This window comes from Saimiri boliviensis, chromosome 12 (assembly GCF_048565385.1).
Source record: "Saimiri boliviensis isolate mSaiBol1 chromosome 12, mSaiBol1.pri, whole genome shotgun sequence".
Taxonomy (NCBI): domain Eukaryota; kingdom Metazoa; phylum Chordata; class Mammalia; order Primates; family Cebidae; genus Saimiri; species Saimiri boliviensis.
In genome coordinates, this window is record NC_133460.1 from 58,217,548 (window position 1) to 58,237,069 (window position 19,522).

At 55.6% G+C, this 19,522-nt stretch overlaps 1 protein-coding gene across 7 annotated transcripts in view; it reads left to right on the forward strand.

Moving 5' to 3' along the window:
- ZMIZ1 (zinc finger MIZ-type containing 1) overlaps positions 1-19,522 on the forward strand; it is a 240,283-nt gene that overhangs the window by 48,909 nt on the left and 171,852 nt on the right. For all 7 annotated transcript variants that reach the window (XM_039477944.2, XM_039477943.2, XM_039477942.2 and 4 more), the window contains exons 2-3: positions 270-382; positions 18,916-19,011. The gene's annotated coding sequence lies outside the window, so the exon portion shown is untranslated. The remainder of the gene's footprint in view (positions 1-269; positions 383-18,915; positions 19,012-19,522) is intronic.

Below are 19,522 nucleotides of genomic sequence, written 5' to 3' on the forward strand. Positions count from 1 at the left end.
GAAGTTTTGGCTGCTGCTGTGGTCCGTGGCTTGCGGGTGCGAGGCTGCTGGCCTGGAGCTGGGGCCTCGGATGTGACATTCAGGAGCTGCACCTTTATTTGGCAGTGGCGGGGTTTCAGTATCCAGTGTCTAGGGGTAGCTCTACGTTGGGGCGCCAGTTCCATCTTCCAGGAGATGGCAGCCAGGATGTAGAGGTCCGTAAAGTGGGTGAGGACCTGCCCGCAGGGTCAGAGCTTGGAGCTCACCGTCCTCTTTCTTCTCTCCCATAGGACCCACGGCAGCTGTGTTCTGATTTCTTACTGCTGCTGGGGCTGCCACCTCCTCCTCCTCCGGACGCTCTCAGCAGACTTGAGTCCTGGTCCTTTGGCAGAGGCCTGAGCAGGTAAGCAGGATGGGCTGGCTCTCTGGTGCTTGCACCTGTGGATGCGGGGCAGATAGGGCGTGCGGGCCACCTGGAGTGCGTGGTGCTGTTTCAGGGTCCAGAGGGCTGGGGAGGGGATGGGGCTTCTTTCTCCGTCTTTATTTCTTCCTTGGCCTTTTCCTCTCAAAGGAAGCCACAGTAGAGGGTGGTGAGTACCCTGACCTGGGACCTGGACATTGGATTTTACTCTGCTGCCAACTCTCAGTGTACCCTTGGGTAGTCCTTTCCTTCTACAGGGCCTCAGCTTTCTACTCTAGTCCGTGGGAAAACAGTGATATCCTCTAACACGACGAGCACTTAACTGTATTCTGGGTACTGTGCAAAGCACTGTAGAGTTAGTACCTCTTTCAGCATCACAGCAGCCTGGTGAGGGCACTGCTGTAATCACCAGCAGTGTACACGTGGGAAAACTGAACCGCACTCAGGAAGCAGCTTGCCTCAGGCGACACACCTGGCTGAGCCTAGGGTTCAAGTCCCGGTGTGTGTGGCTCCAAGTGCACCAGCCACTGCCCCCGGCCTACTCTGCCTCTGGCCTTGCTTCCCTCTCCTGGCTTCCTCTTGGGGGTGGGGATCAGGGCAATTATGGGTATGCTCGGAAGTGCTGGATCCTGTCCCAACTCAAGAAAAAGGGAGGGGGGGGCATTTATCAGGTGACGGGCTCCTGGTGGGTCTGTGGTCATGACCCATTTGTGATGTGATGTGGCAGGAACCAGGCCTGGCCTCCCGGTGCCTCCAGGATGGCAGCCCGGGTCCCCTCTAGAGGAGGGGTGTGTAGGCTGAATAAGGCTTTTTTTCCCTCCACCCCTCAAGTAAGTTCTCCTAAGCTTGTATTAAACACTTACTGTGTACCAGCTCCTGCATTAGGCACCGACTGTAGTGCGAGGGAAAGGTGCCTGTCCCACTCTCTGCTCCGTGGAGAAGCAGAGAGATCCCAGTGACGTGCAGTGGTGTGGAGAGGGTTCAGAGGCTTGGGGGGGAATTCTGGGGAGGTGACCTCAAGTGAGCTACAGCGTGGGAGACAGAAGCAGTAGACGGGGTGGAGCCTGGTAGGTGCGCATGCTCACACAGACATGAATGGCAGTTCGTGCACAGCTACAACACACAGACGTGCAAATGCGCGCTTCCTCACAAACATATGTACACAGGTGTCGCTTCTGCATGCCAGGTGAATGCACACAGATAACACCTGTATGCACATGCTTGCTCACATACACATTCACAAACTCATGTTGGAACTACACACGGTTTCGTAGCCCTTGCAAGCACACGGCATTCACACACACACAAGGCGGGGTGCGTTCCAGCAAGAGCAGGCAGTTCCGAGGTTGATAGCTGTTCACTGGCAAAAGCTTCCAGCAGCTCCTGGGGGCTCTCGGCAGCCTGGGCGGAGGCTGAGCTGCAGCTCTGTGTGTATGTGGAGGGTATGTTTTATCACAGAGCTGTCCGTCTTGACTGCAACTTGCCCATCTCTCCTTGGCAAACTCACTCCTGCAAATTAAGTGTCATAGAGACTTGTTTGACCCCCAGCTCCTCCCTTCCAACCGTTGCTCTGTGATACCTTCAGTAGCAGCAGTGACCTTTTGCACTATAGTTCTCTATAGTGTGCAAAGCCCTTTCACACCCTTGAGAGCTCTTGAAAGGCCCCGTTCCCATTTGCTGGATAGGAAAACAGGGGTTCAGAGGTACAACCACCCTAAGTTCCTGGGCTGAAGTCAGACCCACATCGGGCAGGGGTGTAGACAGTGGCAGCAGAGAGTGGTACCTGGGCACCACCCTCGGCCACCTTGTCTGACAGCATTTTGGAAGACTGGCTTTTCCCTTCTGGGAGACAGCTCCAGCCCCTGGCCCAGGAGAGGTGTGTGGGTCGCTGAAGAGGGCCTGGTGGAGCGTGGAGGTCCAGCACGAGCCCAGCGCTGTTTTTCCCCACAAGTGATGTGACCCAGTTCACGTGGCTTGGCACACTAGGGTCAGGTATACATGGCTCCGAAGCCTGGGGCAGAGGTGAGAGGCCCGAGCTGGCCTGGGCTGCAACCGCGGGCAAAGGCTGGCCCCAGATGAGAGGGTGTTATGTCAGGGGCATGACAAACAAAAAGGTTCCATATGGCTGGCACTTCACGAAAGACACTCAAAGCATGCTTGGTGGAGAGTGTGGAGGACTCTGGCGCGATTGTGGCTGTAGACTGGGCTGAGGGGTGGAGGTTTTCCAGCTCTGCTACTCCGTTCTTTGTGGCTTCTGATTAGGGACTTCATCTCTCTGTGCCCCATTTCCTCATCTGTAAAATGGGGAGACTATCCCTCTAGTTGTGAGGGATTCCGCGAAGTAAGCCAGGGCACTCTCACAGCCATGCCTGGAGCATGGTTAGTGCTTTCCGGCACTTTCTAGCATGTGGGGTGAAGGTGGCAGCAGCGGGAGTGGGAGGGGCAGACTCCAGAGCTGTGGGCACACAGGAGGGTTTCCCTCTGCGGAGCCGCAGGGTTGTGTGGTCTTTAAGAAAAGGTGGAGAGGGAGATCGGGGATTGGGGTTGGGCTGGATTTGGGTTTCATACCAGGCGATCCCGAACAGCTGTTGCTCAGAGCTCTGTGGGCAGCCACCTGGGGTGAAGGCTGCGCTGTCCTCACCAGCCCCTCCAGCCCCTCGCGTGTGGCTTTAGGCTGCCAGCACGCACACCCTAAGTTGTCAGTCAGCAGACTTCCAGGGTTACACAGGCGGTTTGGGGCTGGCCGTGAAGACCTTGAATGCCAAGCCCAGCTCACAGCAGGCCTGGCCAGAGCCCAGCCCGTGGCCACACAGAACTGGGATTCCAGGGTCCGCATATAGCATGCCTGTCAGTCTTCAGCGCCAGCTGAGAACGCGCATCTCTTCTCCCACTGCGTGGAATCTGTGGCCTGCAGCCCAGGCCCTCCACCCTGGCCTCTGCAGCCTGCGTTGACTCCACAATCCCCCATCCCAGCCTGGTAGCTGGGAATGGTTTGCAGCTCACTGCTTATTCCTGCTCAAGGTAGGATGCCCCTCTGGGTCAGCAGGGTGGGGCTACTGTCCTGGTGGGCCCTCTGAGCAGGACTTATGTTCAAGCTTCAGTCCCTTCACAGAACTGCTGTGTGACCTTGGACAAGTTGCTGCCCCTCTCTGTTTATTGGTCTGTAAAACCAGAGGATTGGGGTGGGTCAGGGATTACAAACTGCAGTCTTCAAGGGAGTCAACAACCCATTGAACTTGGGACTTATCCTATTGTATAAATGAGAAAACTCAAAGCACAGAGAGGTTAAGAAACTTAGCCAAGGTCGCACGGGTTATTAGTGGAGCTAGTACTCAGCCCAGTTTTATCTGACACCATAACATGCGTTTTCTCTACCATATCAAAGTGCCTGTCATAGGTACTTACATGTTTGCTGGGTGGGTGATCCATTCATCAGCCAGGTTGGGGTTGAACACTTCCTCATGTTCCCGCACCGTGGTAGACGTCGGTGTCCAACAGCGAATCTGCGGTTGAGCTGGGAGAGCGCTGCCCCAGGCCCAGAAGTCTGAGCAGAGGTCACAGTCTCATGCAGGGTTGCTAGGTAAGTGCAGCTCTTTCCTCATGCTGGAGGATGCAGCCAGGGAAGACTGCCTGGTGGAGGAGGAAAGTGAGTGGGGGGTCCTATACAGAGTGGAAGAGTAGGGTCTTCCTGAGGTCTCTGCACAACTTGATCGGGGCAGTCCAGCTGGAGAGGAAGATTCATTCAGCTACAGCTGGAAGCAGGAGCTGAGGCAGCCCCTGAGGGCCTCAAACTCTGGGCTACAGAGTTTGGCCATGATCCTTCAGGGAGTGGGGAGCTAAAAGAGACTGTAAAGCAGTGGCAGCTCCTTTGTGAGAGCTAGGAGGGCCGGCCTCAGCCTGCCAGCTGGGGCAAGGGTGAGGTGTGGTCTAAGACCCAGCTCACCCAGGAACTGTGACAGCAGAAAGAGCAGGGTTGGGGGCTTGTCTACTGGCCGGACCTTCATGCTCCACCATGGCCCCTTCAGCAACCCAGGCACCTCTGCTGGGCCAGGCACTAGAGCTTTCTACCAAAAGGGAAAAGCCAGTCTTCTCAAATGCTGCAAGATAAAGCGACTGAGGGTGGAGCCAGGTGCCACCATCTATACACCTCCCCTAACCCCATCTTCCATGGGCCTGACCTCAGCTCGGGAGCTTGGGGTGGCCATTGCTTAGCAACTCGGTGGGATCAGAGAGGCTCAGAGACCAGCCCAGGGGCACACAGTATGCTCATGGTGGGGACAGAGGCTAGAGCAGGTAGGCAGCCTCTTTTACAAGAGAGGTGGGTCTGGGTCTCCCTCTGGCTTTCCCAGAGTCCTAGGGATGCCTCATGGATGGTGTGTGCTCGCTCTGGGAGGTGTGTGAGGCTGTAAAGACTTGCCTAGGTATTACTTACTGAGGGCACTTCTCCCTCCCGCTGATATTTGCTCCCCTGGCTCTTTTTGAGCTCTGGAGTTTGTCTCTGTTTCATGAGCCACACACCCAGGCCACACATTGGGGTGGAGGAGAGCCGTGCCCGTGCCCTGTGCTCCTAGCTCTGAAGCCTCAATGACCTTGCAGCAAGTAATAGACACTGGCTTGGGCCACAAGGGCAGGATCCTTATTGGAATAAAAACAAATCCACAGCCTCTGTCTCATGTTGAGAGGAATGGTCTTTAGAAATCATTTTGCCCACCCCACTCACGGCACAGATGAGGGAACTGAGGCCCAGAGAGCATGCCCTAAGGTAACCAACATGGTGTCCCACCAGGCTTTCAGCTGAGTGCACGGCCACCCTACACTGCTTAGTCTACAGGGGAATGCAGAGGTTGGCAGGGGCAGGGACCAGCAGCAGCACTGACAGGAGCCTTCTATCTGCAGAAAGGCAAGACTGACCTTAAGGGGCCAAGGAAGTTCTGGGGACCTGTGGAGAGCCACCCAGGACTGGGGCTGAGAGCTGCGGGGGAGTCCGCAGACCTGGCTCCAGGGAGCCACATTTGCATTCTGCCTCCTGCTGTAAGAGGTTCGCCACCGTGAGCAAGGGCTTATCCTGTCACCAGTTTACCCAGAGAGCCCCAGTGAGGCCTGGATTTGCAGGCCTGATAGTCAGGGCCAGAGACAATGTCTCGGAATCAGGACCTGGTGTGAAATTGGCAAGGGGCAAGCAGGTGAGCAAGGAAAGTAGACTCAGGAAACCCAGGGTTGCCCTTTCCATCAGCCCCCTCTGCCAAGGGCACAGTGGAATGTCCAGTCGACTCATGGTCTGGGAGGCCGCTGACCACAGGCAGCATGGTCTAGGGGCTGTGAGAGCCTTAAGGGTCATGGAGAGCTTCCTGGAGGAGGTGAGTGCCAGCTGGGCCCCAAAGAATGACCAGACTGTGAACTGAACTGAAAGCATTCCACGCAAAGGGAACAGCTGGGCCAAGACCCTGCGGCAGGCACACTGCAGGCAGATAATGGGGGCTTTGTGGAGGCTGGGCCTGTGCAGTGAAAGAAATCAGGCTGGACATGTGCCGGGGGGTGGAGACGGCAGAAGGAGGAAGGTTATATTTTGCTTCTAACTTGCTAAATGCCCCTGAGTAGATCACTGCCCCACTTGTGTGCCTCAGTTTCCCTTGCATCTCCTCTGAGCTTCAGGCACCTGGGAGCCACGGCAGGGAAGTGCCTCAGTGGAAGAGTCCGCTTCTGGAGGGTGTGAGTTGGTGCTGTGGATCTGAAGGCAGGATGGGCTTCCTCACCTGACTCAGGAGGCTGCTTCTAGACCCGGGGCTTCTCCCCCGTGATTTCTGGGGTTTGCCAGGCTGGACCAGCCTGGGAGGATGAGGGATTAGGTCCCTGGGGCAGCCCCCACTACGGACTGAGGATCTGGCTCCCAGGGTAAAATGGGAGATGTGCCTCCCCTCTCTTCTCTGTAACCAACTTCTTCCCTCCCTCCTTCCGCCTCCATCCCTCCTGCTGGGGACAGGAAGGGGACAGTATTCCCTCCTAAGGCTTCGCAGGCTGAGACCCTGATGCAGAGGAGATGCCATGCCAGTGCCAGGCCTGCTGCTGGCGATCTGGGTTGCTGGTGCCCTCTCTGGGTGCAGCCCCTCCCTGTAGCCCTGGGCTCGGCCCGGTCTGTGTTTGCAGAGCCTCCACTGACCTCAGTGGCCTCTCTCTCATGCCTCTCCTATCAGCAGAGTGCCAGCCACGGGCTCCTTAGACTCCCAAGTCCCAGGGATTGCGCAAATCCCCCAGCAGTTTGCACAGCGGCCAGCTCAGGCCCCTTCAGCTCGGGCTGGCCCAGGTTCCTGCTTGGGAAGTCTATTCTTTTCTGGAATAATAAAGCAGCCACCCCACAGCAGCGGGTGGCAAGCTTCTCTTATCTTCACAACCCCTGACTCATGTCACCCTCATAGTATCAGGTGGGCTTGGAGGCAAGGTGGTTTCCAGAGAGGGAACTAAAGTCAGAGAAGAGAAGGTATGAGACTTGGCCAGGCTCACAGGGCCCAGCCAGGACTCCAGCCAGGGCCCTGGTCAGCCTTTTTGGACTGAGCCAGGGTTTCCTGTTCAGGGCCAGGAGGCAGGTTGAGTCGGGAGCAAGCCCTTAGCAGGAGCTACTGGGGGCCAGCAGGAGAGGCCACCAGTCTGTGTCTTCCCTCTTTGGCTCCAGCCGCTTTAATTGGCTGGGGCTGCCAGTGGCGCTGACATTTACCTGGTGGGAAGGAGGGCCTCCTCCCTCGAATTGACATGCTAAAAATAACCGGCCCAGCTTCCCAGGGCCCCTGCTCAGCCAGCACCCACCTGCCCCGTCAGCGACCTTTTTCCTGGGTGCTGGAAGCTAATTGCTTTGCAAGCCTGTGGTTCCTTGCACCGAGAACTTCCTAGGGATTGGGGCAGGAGGCACTGCATGCTCAGCTTCTGAGTCTGAAGAGGGGTCTCTGCAAGCCTCCCTCCTCTCCAGGTAGCAGGGTGGTGGGCTCCTGCCTCGGCCTTGGTCTCTCTCCCCTTTTCTCCCTGGGTGCAGTACCTGTCCAGGTTGGCTACTCCACCCCTGGGTACTTGAGCTGCCAGACTTTCCCTGGGCTCTAAGAGAGGGGACTCTGCCTCTCCATGGAGTTTTTAGTGCTCACCTCTCCCTGCACTGTACCTGACACAGACATATAAGGTGTGGCCCCCTGCCCTCATGCTAGTGTTCATCCTGTCACAGCAGCCACCAAGAGGAGCCCAGGCTTTGGAGCTGGACACGTTTAGATCCAGCTGTGCGACCATAACACATTTCCAAACCTCTCTGTTCTCATCGCGGAAATGGGCGTGAATAGGACCTTGCAGTGTTGTTGCAGAATGAATCGCAGTGGGCAGAACACGCCTGATCAAGAGCTGAGCCCCTGGGGCTAGGAGGAGGCCTGTGCACATCGTGGGGTGTTCCTTTTCTTTTGCTGTGTAAATAGACCCTGGAACCCAACTAAATTAGATTGATTGGACCAGAAGGGGAATGTCTTGAAGACCCAGGCTGAGGATTAGGGACTCGGCCTCCCTGAAAACAGGGGGTGCTTGCTTATCCCAAGGGCACCTCCAGAGTGGCCTGCGGTGTTTGTCCAGTTCTTGCCCTGGGTCAGTGTGACCAGAACCATGTTGACATTGGCCGACATCTACCAGGCTTTGGGGTCATTCCAGTGGAAAAAGAAGTGGTTTTTAGCACTCTGTGCCTGGCAGGTGTGAGAGCATGGGCAGTGCTCAGCCCGTCCGCACGTCAGTGTCCTTGTCTGAAAATGGGGATGATAATACTTCCTTCCCTGTAAGTATTGTAAGGATTAGATTAGCAACATATGCACAGCACTTAGAGAGTCTGGTGCAGGGTAAGCACTTGGTACGTGTTAGCTGGTACTCCTAGTAGTAAGAATAGTCTAGCAGTTCGGAGTAATAACAGCGGCCACCTGCCGTTTGTTTAATGAGTTTTATCAGATGCTGTGCAGATGCTAAGCATTTTACATACATTATTTAATGTCACTCTTCCCGACCTCCCAGCAACCATACGCAAGGAACAGCTATAAGCTCTATGTTCCAGATGAGGAAACTGAGACACAGAGAGTGGTTGAACTGAAAACCAGAGTTCAGCATCAGCCCCACCAGGGTGGCCACCGTCCGGTTGGCCTGGGACCGTTCGATTTTAGCATGGAAAGTTCTATGTCCCAGAAACCTGTCACTTGCGGGCAAACCAGGATGGTTGACCACGAAAGGCCTGCCTGAGTCCACCGGCCCCACTCCGAAACCCACGGGATCCTCTCCTTGGCTCAGGGGCTTGCTGGTGCAGTCGGCCCCTTCCCACCCCTCATAGACCCCCTCGCCCAGCCAGATTCTGCCTGCCTATCCCCCAAGGCCTGGCTCCAGTCTCCTCTGCAGCATCCTCTCTTCCCTCCCCTCTGCCAGCAGGAGGGGCATGACTCACACCTGGTGGGCTCTTTGCTCAAGGCTGTGACGGCAGTTGTCTGCTGGACTCTGAGCTGCCCCTCACCAGGCCTCAGTCTCCCCATTTGCACTGAGGGCTTTTGCGGCTTTGTTCCCAGCTTTCTAGAGACGTTCAGGAAACCTTTTCCTTCAAAGAGGAAGATTAGAGCAAGCCCCTGCCCCCAGCCCTGGCCTGGACATTTGGGAGGGATTGCATGGGCCCTTCCGGTGCATTGATGGAGTGCGCTGCTGACAAAGGAGAAAGGTCAGCAGGGGGACAGAGCGGAGTTGGTGGCAGCCTGCTGGCCTACAGTGCTCTCCCCGAAGTCAGGGCTCCATGGGGGAGGGGCACAGTGTTCCCAGGGCTCCTGACTCAATTCATATTGATGCAGATGGACGCTAGTTCAGCGAAGCTGGGCATCCAAGCCCTCAGAGGGCTGCAGGAAGACGCCCGGGCTATCCTTGATACCTCACTCCCCGACCCCCACATCCAACAGTCAATTTCGCCCCCTTAACCATCTCTGGATCTGTGACCCCCCCTCACCATCCCACCCCTGCTGATGACCATCGACCTGCCTCTGAATACCTGAGCCCTTCCCAGCCCTCCACTCCCCTCCCTGGCTTCCCCATCACCATGCATAAAGTCAGAATTTTCAGGCTGATATTAAGGCCCTTCCTGAGCTCAGAGAGGCTGCCCAGAGCTGCCCAGGCCTTCCCTGATATCGGCTTGCTTGTGCCCTCCACCCTAGACCCCCAAGGTCATGTGGAGGGTCTGGGGACACCCTGAGTACCAGGCCCAGCTCCTTCCAGTCAACACTCCAACCCTACCCCGTATGCAGGGCTGAGCCCACAGCAGAGCTGCAGCTGGGTGCCACATGGATACAGTGCCCCCTCTGTGTCCTTCTCAGACTCCCCCTTGAGCTGCTGCCATGCAGTTGCCCAGTGCATCTCATGCCCCAGCTCCCAGCGGGCAACCGTTGTCTGTCTCCCCAGTTCACATGCAGGCCAAGGCCCAATGATGGCGGGAAGGTGCCACGGTTGGCGCATAGGCGCTGGGGCCATACATATGAGGCTCTGATTCCCGCTCCATCACTGATGCACCGTGTGACCTCGGGCAGTCACTTCAGCTCTTGGTGCTTCGATGGCATCATTTGTGAAGTGTGGGTAACAGTAGTCCGTCCTTCACAGGATGGTGAGATTCAATGTAGTGACACTTAGAAAGTGTTTGCGGGGTCCTGGAACATTTTAAGGATCAATAAAGTCAGCTCCCATCAGTCATCATCAGGCACGTACCATACCTATGAAATGAGCACCATCTTCCAAATGGGGCCCTCCTAGTTCTTAGAAGGGTCCTTGCATTTTTGCCCGGACCGTTCCCTCTTTGTCTTCCTCCTGCCCTAGCATCCCCCGACACCCCTGCCTGACATCTGCTGAGACCCGAAGGAAGCCAGCCTGCCCCAGCCTCACATTCTCGCCTAACCCACCCCATTGCCATGGAATGCCTCCAGGCTATGGCCAGGAGTTCTTCCCGTGTCCCCCACAGCCCTGCACAGGTGCTCAGACCACAGTGGATGCCTAACAAGAATTTGTTGAGTTGAACCAATATTCACCAAGCAAAGTCACCTCCAAGAACAATGCAGCGATGACCAGCCAGGCCTCTGGGCCCATCCACAGGCCACTGAGAACATACCTGAGACCACTCCTGCGCTGCTTCATGCAGGGGAACAGCACATGCCCGCTCTGCCCTCCTTGGTGGCAGGGGCTTGGGGGACAGGTGGGGGTGGCGCTGGGGCTCAGCAGCCACAGTAGAGGGTTTTTCAGGGGTTCACCTCCCTGTTCTCTGAGCTGTCGTGCCGGGTTTTTTTGGGCCTCGGTCCCTTCCCCACCCCCAGAGTTCTCTGTTAAATTGTGTTATTATATTTAAACAAATCAATTCCATTGCAGAGTTTTTCCTGTCCTAATGATGAGTTTGCAGCACAAATGCCATTGATTTCTCACAGCCCTGAAAACCAGTTGATGAATAGCACCAGGCTTGTCTTTGGAGAGGCACTTAGAGCAGCTCTGCACGGCCCCCTCTGCTTCTCCCCTGTGCCGTCCCCCTCATTCACGACCCCACCCCCACCCCACACCCCGCTGCCCTCTGAGTTGGGGCTGAAGTTGTGTGATAATGGGAGACCCTCCTTGCCGGTCAGGGCTGGAGTGTCATCGAAAGGGGCCTGGCCCGGTGCTGGTGGAACAATCACAGTGCAGATTTGTATTGATTTTGGCCAAAGGCAGGAGCGCAAGTTACAGAGCAGAGAAGTGGTGCGGTGTGATCTTTGTCTTCCCTTACAAGTTCAGAGCGCGTTCCTGAGAGTGATGGCACACAGCAGCTCAGACACCATTTCTAGACCTTGCCGGGCTGCTGAAAGACCTTTGAGCACTGCTGTTTTAAAGGGAGGCTCTGGAGGTTTGAGAGCTGTCTGTGCTGGGGAGTGCAAACCTTCCCTTTGTGAAATCCTTCAGAACCTGCAGTGTTCAAAGTCACAGTTAAACCACCACCCAGGGCTTTGACTTTCAGATCACTGCCACCTGCCCAGGCTTCTCTGAGCTTTCTAATGACCCTGGGGCTTGGGTGGGCAGGTAATATTGTTCCCATTTAGAGGCCGGCAGACTGAGTCAGGGTAGTGACTGGAGAGGGAAGGGCTGCTTGTCCACTCCAAGCCCTGGGTGCAGCAGCGGCTCCCACGTCTCCTCCTGCAGAGGCCATACATGGCAGGGAAGCTACTCTGATCACCAGCCTTTTTGGCGGGGCTTTCTGTCCGTCTGAGGCCAGGTCCGCAAGCAGGTGTCTCCACTCAGCTGCTGCCTGCAGCGTACCACACAAGCCTTTGTGTTGGGCTGGAGGGAAGCGGGAGGGAGCGGCGGGGACTGTGGCATTCTGCAGAGTGTCTGCCCCACCTAAATTCTTAAAAGTTTAGACAACCCGTGCTCATGAAAGTAGACCACGTGGGATAGGACTGGGGGCCGAATTTGCTGCCTCTTTCCTATTTGAATTGAAGACTTTGTTTTGGAGACTAGAACGTGTGGTCCAGAATTGGGAATGGCTCTTCAAGATCACAGCACTCATCAGTGGTGAGCTGGGTTTTGGGTCAGAGAGAAGGCGATGAGGCCCCATAGGCAGTGCCCTCTCCTCTCCCCCAGGTTTGGCGAGGCAGTGGGGTGGGGGCAGGGCCAGGGACTATGTTCTAGGGAAGAGGGCCCCCCACTCTGGACACCCAGGGGTGGCTCAGCATGCCCCCCTTCCCTTTACTCTCCCTTCCTCCCTCCCCTCCCACGCAGACAGACCTCCTGTCCCTGTAATCAGGTTAGCCTCCTGCTCCGATGAGCTGGACCAGCTGCCTCTTAATGGCCTGTCGACCTGGCCCCCTTGCTGACTCAGGTGGGGGAGGGGAAGCTAAGAAAAGAACTGTCAGTGGAAAGAGGCTGCCTACTCCCTTGGTTCAGACCTTTCCACAGCTTCTAGGATCAAGTCCAAACCCTTAGAATGAATGGCATCTAATGCTTCTCCATCGCCCACCCCCAGCACACTCTTTTCCTGCAGTTACATCATGCTGTTTCCTATCTCCCTGCCTTTCCACCGGCAGGTCTTTTGGCTACTTGCCACCTTCTCAGAAAACTCCTGAGCACCCTTCAAAACCCAATTTGTGCCTCTTCCTCAGGACTGCCTCCTCTGGGCTCCTGCCTCTGTCCTCTCACAGCATCGGGTGCTCTGCTGGTCTGGAACTTATTCCCATTGTGTTGAACTGCACTATTCCTGGATCTGGTTTCCCCGGAGTTCCGGGAGGGAAGGAAGAATATTCCCTTCACTCTACACCTCAGGCATACAGCACAGAGAAGTGCTCAGTGAAAGTATAGGGCCAGCAAAAAAGAGAGAAGTAGGGACCAGGGAAGAGAAAGAGACAGACAAAGAGTATAAAAACAGCCACTCCCAGCCCCTCACACTGCCCTAGCCTGCTTCCTGCCAGCGGGGCCGTTCCCAGCAACGCATGCCTGGCCTGAAATAGACACATGGGGGCTGTGGTGGTGCCTCTTCATAGCTCAACACTGAGCAGCCCCCTCCCCCTTATTCCTTAGGCACTGAAGCTCCCTCTCCTCCCAGGGCCTTGCTCTGCAACCAAGACCCTTCCTCCAGCAGTGCCCAGACCTCGCCCCTCTGTTCCTGTTAACTTTGTTTTATAAATAAATCATATAAATAGGCTCCTCTGATTCCTCAGAGCATGCAGTGTTTAAGGACTGGGGCACTGCCGCAGGCATAATTGTACTACGAATCCATCAGCTGCCTAATTACCATTCATTTTGCATTTATTTCTGCTAATTAAAAAGAGAGAAACTCCTAACAACTTTTACGTAAATACTATATTTGTTCTATGTAAAGATGGGATGCTAATTTGCTGGTGATTAGCTGATTATCAGATTTTATAGCTGTCACACAGGATGGCCCTATCTCTCCTATGCACCCTGGACACCACTTGAGGCCCCTGATTAGGTATGGGAGGAAGGGATCAGGGGAGGCTCACCTGGGGGGTTCGAGGGCCTGTCTGGAGCCCAGGGTCACCAGGAGCACTAGATGCCACTGGGGCTTGGGGTGGGGGTGGGGGAAGGTGCTGCAGTCCGATTGGTGGAGCTGAGAGGAACCTCTGGCTCACCCACTGCTTTTGTACAGATGAAGAAACGGAGGCCCACAGAGGCCTACCACCTTCCAGCAAAACAGTGACCAGGGACAGTCATACTGCTATTCTAGACTGGACTCCAGTGCCCATCCCAGGAGGAATTTGCAGGGAGGTGGCTTTATCTGCTGCTGAAGAACTATGAGGACCAAACTCCAGCCCATGCTGAAGAAAGGGGCACTTAGCCCATGGCCCAAACTGAACCCTCTGTGTGCCCTTATGAAAACCTCTGCCTCCTTCTGCTTCCCTGGGCAGCCCTGGGCTCTGCTCCACGGCACCCTGACCTCACTGAGCAAGGCGTTCTCCCAGCCTAGATTCAGACTTCCCCGGGACTGGCCTGTGCTCAGGCCAGGCCTTGCACGCTATGGGCTATGTGAGGACACATGTAAGGATCTGAATTTCAAATTTTAACATTATGTATGTATGTTCATGTAACTTAGGAAAAAAATATAATTAATACATCAAACCCATGATTTCACAGATCGTATTGCTTTCGGTGAGGCTAAGTCAAAAGAAAGTAATTGGTTTAAAGTGATTTAAATAATAATAATAATAATTATTTTTTTTTTTTGAGGCCTGAGTTTCACTCTCATTGCCCAGGCTGGAGTGCAATGGAGCAATCTCAGCTCACTCCAACCTCTGCCTCCCGAGTTCAAGTAATTCTCCTGCCCTTAGCCTCCCAAGTAGCTGAGATTACAGGCATGTACCACCATGCCCAGCTAATTTTGTAGTTTTGGTAGAAACATGGTTTCACTATGTTGGTCAGGCTGGTCTCGAACTCCTGACCTCAGGTGATCCTCAGCCTCCCAAAGTGCTGGGATTACAGGCATGAGACACCACGCCTGACTAATACAGTTTTAAATACATAAAGAATTAAGATGGAAGATAGACACGGCTTACAGCACCTAATAACTGAAGGTGGGTTATTTGATACCTTGAGAAGGGTCTGAGAAGACCAGGTCAGCAGACCAGGCAGATGAGGTCAGGGTCAGCAGTGACCTGGGGCAGGGTGGGCCAGGTGTGCAGCCACCACTGCCCCATCCCATGATTGGGCACATGGTGTCCCTAGCTTGTGCCCTTCTCTCCCCAGCCCCACAGTTGGTCAGAATTAGCCCACAGGAGAGCAGTCATTTGCCCTCCCAGAGGCAGTTTCACTGGGACTCTGTTTCAGGGAAGCCAGGAGGTTGGGAGACACTACCCCATGTCCCACCAAGCCACCAGGTGCGAGTGTGTCACTTCACGTGGACACCTGACGCCCCTGTTTCCCTGGTGTTGATAGTTGAGACGCTGACTGCGCCCCTGCTCTCTTTCTTCCTGGCCAATCTGAAAATGGCCAGTTCTTGAGTTAAAGGGAGAACAGCTTTGACAAGACCAGGTGTTGTCTGGGTGGCCAGAGAGCTAAGGGTCAGGGTCAGCATGGCCCACTGGATATCCCCGAGGCTTTGGGGTCCAAAGGCCAGGGTTCCAGGCCTGACTGCTGCTTCCCGGAGCCTGAGAGCCATGTGCAAAGTGTCCCTCAGGGGAAGACTCGGCACAGCCGGCAGTGAGCCTCATTTCAGGGGCTCCCTCGGCCGCCCACCCACCCGCCGCCACTGTGTCTGTGCTGCCAGAGACCTCCGGCTCATCAGCCCCTTTATCGCGCTGTACACAATCAGGGGAAGCCTGGAAGGCCGCTGGGGCTGTGGACAGATGGAAAACAAAGAGAGAAAACAAAGGCACTGCTCCTAGGGGGCCAAAAGGCAGCTGCCTCCTCCCCCAGGCCTGGCCTTGGCCACCCCAGCCCTCCAGGATCTGCCCCACCCCTCCAGAAAGATAGCCTCAGAACTCACATAGGGTCACCACTCTCTGGGGACCCTCAGGAAGTCACTCCTCTCCAGGCCACCTTTCCTTATCCGTAAAATGAGAGTTGGACCACAGGCCATGTGACCTTTGGCAAACCTCCCCACTCCCCCCGCCTTCCAGGGTCTCCTTGGGAGGGCCCAGCCCATCTCTAGGAACCCCCAGCCTGTCCCGGGAAGTCAGGATGGTGCCCACTTCTGCCTGTGAGGAGGACCCCAGCCCTGCCTTGTGTGGGGTGAGGTAAGCAGGAGGCCCCTGTTTCCTGCCGAGATCTTGGGACTTGCTAGGTGCTCAGTGCGTCTGTATGGAATGAATGAATGGTTTCATCAGAAGGGGGCTTACTCTGTGTCAGCCCTGGGCGGCTGCTGCTGTAGAAGCGTCTCAGGGAAGGAAACCCTTCTGGCTTCTTGAGGGAGGTGGATAGAAGTGGTGAAGGGCGGACAGTGGCATCCATGTCAGGCTGTCTGGGTTCACATCTTGGTTGTGTGACCTTAGATTGGTTTCTTAACCTCTCTGTTGCCTCATCTGTTAAAAATGGGTACAGTACCTACCTCATAGGTTGTGGTAAGATTAGATGGATTAATTTACATAAAGTACTTAGAATAGTACAGCTAAAGGTTAAATATCACTATCCATTTCATCACTCTTATTATGATTAGAGGGAGGCTTATAGGGAAGCCCGTGAAGATTAGGCGTCCTGGTGTCTCCTGTGCACAGCCCTGGTGAAGGCTGGGAGTCGCAGGGAGCTATAGAGTGTTCTAGGTGGGAGGGATAGCAGTTTGCAAACAGGAACATTTCTGTAGAGGCATTTCTGGTAAACTGTTAAACAGGGGCCTCATGAGAAAGGGGCATGGATTCCTAAGTCCCTAGGAATTTATTTTGATTTCTTTTCTGATTCTAAATATATATTTGTAATTTGAAATGATTTTTAAAACAGGACCTCCAAAATTGCATAAGCCTCAGGCTCTGCAGCCTGAGCCACTCGTGATAGTTTCTGTGACTGTGATTGGATTTCTGTGGTCCAGCCCTGTGCAGCCCACTTCAGTGGCCCTGGCAGGATGGTCCAGCGTTGGGGTCCCAGGGGCCTGTCTTCTCACCCTGTGGACAGTGGTGTCAGGTGCAGGCTGGCTTCAGAGCTGTGGTCTACACTTCACACCCCAGGCAGAGGGAGCCCTGAGGGGCAGACGGGGAAAATGGGACCCTAAGGGAAGGTCTCTGAAGGAGTCTTCCCTGCATGTGCAGGACACAGAGCCCTGTACCCAGAGGCCTGGTGGCCAGCCCTGCTGCCCCCACTCACCGCTGGCCAGCTGTGGCAGGTGGGGCCCCTGTCTCTTCCCGCTCCCTCTCTGTGTGTGCCGCGGTGGGCAGGGGTGGGTGGGACTGTGGGAAGCAAGCTGGTGAGTTGAAACAGTCACCCCTGTCGCAGTCGTTGGGTGGCTGGTTGTGCGCCAAACTTCAGGAGGTTCCTGCCTGGTGCGGGCCCAGAATGGTCCCTGCACTCTGGGAGCTCTCCCGGTAGCTGGAACCACAAGATTTGCACCTGGAAGGGTAAGGAAGGGGTGAGCAGGGGAAGGCTGTGCTAGACCCATCTCTCTAGGAGAGGAGGCAGGAGAGCCCAGAGGTCGTGAGGGCTGGACACTGGGGGAGGGCCTCCAAGAGGACAGGCCCTCGGCTGGGGGACCCAGGGTGGGCACTGTGGGCCCTGGCGCCTCTGCCTGCAGCAGGCCTCTCGGCCTGGGCTCTGACAGGGACATTTATAACTCACAGCTGTGCGGTCCTGGGCCCAACTGACTGTGGTAAACCGATCTGGCTTCAGGAAGTCCCGTCCCGAGGCCACTCCCCATCCCGACCCCCACACTCTCCTTCACCTCCTGACACCCACATCCTGTTCTCAGCGGGAGGGGCAGGCGGTGGGCACTGGGCCAGGGGCCCAGCTAGGGTCTCCCACCTGTGGGCAGAGTGGGAGAGGATGGAGAGCAGCAGTGAGGCCCCAGCGCTGTGGGGTGTCCGCCATCACCAGCCTCCTCTCAAGGCACACACGGGGAGGCCGAGGCCCAGAGCTGCTGCGGGGCCCCCAGGAGCCCACAGGGTCAGAGAGCCAAGAGCACAGGTTGTCGGGCTCAGGGGCATGTTCTGTGCTTCCAGATCTACCTAGAGAGGGGAGAATTCGCCTTCTGGCCCCTGTGATCCCACTCTAGCCAAGGGGAGCCTGACGAGAGGGGCAGAGTGAACGAGAGGCCTCAGAGAATGCTGGGAAAAGATGCCATTTTGGGCCCTGGGCCTTGGCCTGGCCTGCTGCCCTCCTTTGGGACACCCTCTTCCTAAGATGCCTCGTGCCCATCCACCTAGATCCTCCCAGCCTAGTTCAAATGGTCTCGCCCAGTGCTGGAAAGAGAGACCACACTGAAGACTAGAGCATACCATGGCTCTGACTTCTTACTGCCCTTGGCCTGATGCGCTGACCAGTTCTTGGGCCCCGCCAGCCAGCCTTCTCCTTCTGCACAACGTCAGGGTTGATGGACAGGAGGGAGTTTGCCAGAGCCTGGTCCATGTAATTCTGGTAGTCTACGGCAAGATTCTAGAATTAGGTAGTACCCGAAAGAGCATATATTTTTGTTTTATTAGTTACAATTTATTAAAGTGTATCAGAAATACATAATTAGCCTATCAAATCGATTATTTCCAGAGCATGATTGCTTTGGACAAGGCCAGATTTATTGGAGCTTTAAAAAAAAGTGAGTGGAAGGTAAACATGAATTAAGTCATCACACAGGTAGAGCTCAGCTCAGATCAAGAGTCCCAAAGAGCATGGGGGAACAGCTGAAGTTCGAGGCGCACAACCCAGATCATCACCAGGGCTCTTTTCTGCTTTAAACTCTGCGTCTGGGCCTTCTCTCCCAGTTAGAAGCAAAACAGCCAGCCCTGAACCTCGTAGGAGGGGCAAGGGAGTGAGCTGGGTTTCCCGAGGAGGTGCGTACACACATAAAATGGCTCCAAGTGTTGGTCAGGGATCTGGTGAGCAATTCATAATGAGGAAAGAATTCAGGCCGGGGTCACAGAGTGGCTTTGGAAGTGGCTGCCGGCCGGCCGTGTGAGATAATTCCCCGAAGCCAGGCACGGTGCAGAGAGGCCACGGCAAGGGCTTCATGCGCCCGGCTAAAAATACTCCGACAGCTTCTCCCTGTCACCCCGCCTGGGGGCCGCACAGGAAAGTGATGGCGTTCTGCTTTTCTTACTAAGAGGAGAGAGACAACAACACAAAGTCCCCAGCCCTGGAAGAAACGAAACTTATATTTATCTGTTTTTTAAAGTCACACTCAGAGGAATCGGCTGGCTGGTTGGAGTGCAGCTGGGCGGGGCAGACACGGGCAACTCTGATAAATCAGGCGTCCCGGGTGTGTTGAAGTGACCCAAGAGGCCGCTGAGATTAGCTCGGCGGCAGGGACGGAGGTGGGAGGGGAGGGGATGGCTGTCTGCACACCGGGCTGCCCTCACACACGTTCCGTCTCTCTTCTGTGTACCCAGGAGGAAGAGGAGGAGGCCCGTTGGCGTCAGACCAATGCTGCAAGGGGTGTGAGGAGAGGAGCCGCTGTTTCTCACTGAGCTGCCAGACCCCGAAAGGTAACACTAGCCCCTGATGCCCAGGCCATACCATCACCTTTGCCTAAGTGTAGACAGGGCAAGCCCAGGCAGCCAGAAGTACTATGCGCCGGACCAGAGCAGAGGGTTTGCAGCCGCTTCTCCTGGCCTTTCCTGGTCCTGGCTGCAGGGCCTCTGTGTAACTCCTTGTCGGGTGCTCGTTCTGCCAGAAAAGTCTCCTGGGTGTCAGTCTGTCTCTCTCCAAAATGCGGCACTGATCTCTGGTCCTAGACTTACCCCAGCTCTTCAGAAGTCTGTGAGCCGGTTGTGTCTGATTCAGTTGTACCATCTTCGCAGTCTGGCTCCATTGGGACTCTAGGGCTGCAGCCAGGGGTCCCAGCCCTTGTGGATGCAGGATTCGGAGACTACGAGGTCCACAGTGCCACGTGGGGCTTAAGAAGAGAGGATTTTCCAAGGCAGAGCTAGCTGGAGACGTGCTTTGCTGGGGATGTGGCTGTGGTCCCCTTGGTGGCAGCATTCAAAATTCCAAAGT